The sequence below is a fragment of the Morone saxatilis genome, unplaced genomic scaffold (assembly GCF_004916995.1).
Source record: "Morone saxatilis isolate NCDOM2014 unplaced genomic scaffold, NCSU_SB_2.0 Contig4, whole genome shotgun sequence".
NCBI lineage: Eukaryota > Metazoa > Chordata > Actinopteri > Moronidae > Morone > Morone saxatilis.
This window is the reverse complement of record NW_023339984.1, coordinates 9,944,244-9,945,937: the sequence shown is the minus strand read 5'-3', so window position 1 is coordinate 9,945,937 and position 1,694 is coordinate 9,944,244. Positions and strand designations below refer to the sequence as shown.

Sequence of the window (1,694 nt, the reverse complement as noted above, 5' to 3'; positions counted from 1 at the left end):
AGAGAGAGAGAGAAAGAGGGGAGAGAGAGTGCAAACGACGGGAATGAAAGAGGAATAAAACAGCGAGCCCGACAGCTAGCTGAAGAAAAAAAGGGAGCGACGTCGCACAGAAACGAGCCACCGAGGAGGAGACAGACCCCGGGCCAGACGACCCCGTTAGCGCGGATACAGGGAGGCACAGAGGGGGGGAGGAAATAACGGGAGAAAGGCTCGATAAATAACGCAAGAAGAGGGCAGACGTTATCACCAGGGTAAGTTCCTTATCAAAACATCCAATAGACGGGGCGTGTTTGCGCCTGAGCAGATGAGTTATCCTCTGCACATGTCCGTCTGGAGCTGTATTATGATCAATTCCCTTTAAACGCCCACCATGAAGTAACAGTCACATCGGTGTGCTCCGCCACAGGACCACCGGCAGATATAACTTATCACACCCCGAAGAGAGCTTCACTCTCACTGGGAAATGGAGAACAAACACCCAGTGAAAAAAAACAACATTTTTACTGTTTGAAGTTTATAAATCCTGTAAGACTTTGGCTGAATTTCACATTTATAATGTTTTTTTTTTTGTTTTTTTTACCGCTTTCACACACATGTCGCCGGCTCCAGCTCCACACACACACACACACACACACACTCCTCAATGCGCCGTAGCCTTCACGAGTATTAGCTTAGTCATTACTGAACCCAAGCGGGCCAAAACCAATGTCCATATCCGCGGGCCGGGCTCGGGATTAAAATAACCGAGGGCCCTTTGCAGAGAGGGTCACGTTAATGCCTCGACCGGTTTAGGTGCATTAAATGATGTTATATTTCGCCTTTATGAGGGAAGGAAGGGCCTGGGCCTGGACGCAGCGCGCATGGATGTGGGGACACCGACGCGTTACCGACGGCGGGCCGTGATACGCGCACTAGGCCGCAGTCATCTTTGCGGACAAAGTGTACCGCACACTGCCCGCGGGGTGTGACACGTTTCGCCCCTGTGTTTTCACGTTTTTAGGTTCCAGTTTACAACACGAGGGGTAGTTTAGGTAAAGTGACAGCGGAGACGACCCGCTGGAAATTTGATTTATGGGCCATTAGCGCGGATTAGCCGCCCTGGTTTAACGTTTTACCCGGTGGGCAGCCACTCTAATTGGGCAGGTAAAACCCCATAACTCGGGTCTTTTAGTCGTTTTCCCGACTTATATTTGTTATTTATATGTTCACGTCTTTGAATATTGTGAGTTAGTTGCTAAACTTTTTGTAGTTAACTACACTTATGTCGTACTCGCGGCTGCACCACCGGGACACCTCCTCTGCTACTTATTAAAAGTTTAGTTTGCCACTAACTAACTGCGGCTAAATATTCATTCTAATCTTTAATAAGTGATAATTCTATGATAACTCTTTAACAGTCGGACTGGGCTCGGTTTGGCTAACAGGTGCCATGTGTCTGTTGCTTTATTTAGCCCCGTCTGCTCCCTTTGCTCAGCAGCACTGAATGAAAGTGTCATTTCCTCCACACCCTTCGAGTTTTAGTCGGTATCACCAGCCAACTCTCACATTTCCACATTCTGTGTGCTGAGATATTGACAGATATTCACCAGGTCCTCTTTTCTCCGAGTACTCACTTGTTTAAATACTCACTAACTTCCTCTGAGATACAAATCCAAGTGTTCCTCCAGTGTATGTGTGTTGGGTCTGACCCTAAT

General features: G+C 47.8%; 1 protein-coding gene across 2 annotated transcripts in view; it reads left to right on the top strand.

Annotated features, from left to right (window-relative positions):
* Window positions 1–6: 6 nt before the first annotated feature.
* Window positions 7–1,694, top strand: part of LOC118338250 (eukaryotic translation initiation factor 5A-1) — a 7,948-nt gene continuing 6,260 nt past the window's right edge. For both annotated transcript variants that reach the window (XM_035675529.1, XM_035675528.1), the window contains exon 1: window positions 7–251. The gene's annotated coding sequence lies outside the window, so the exon portion shown is untranslated. The remainder of the gene's footprint in view (window positions 252–1,694) is intronic.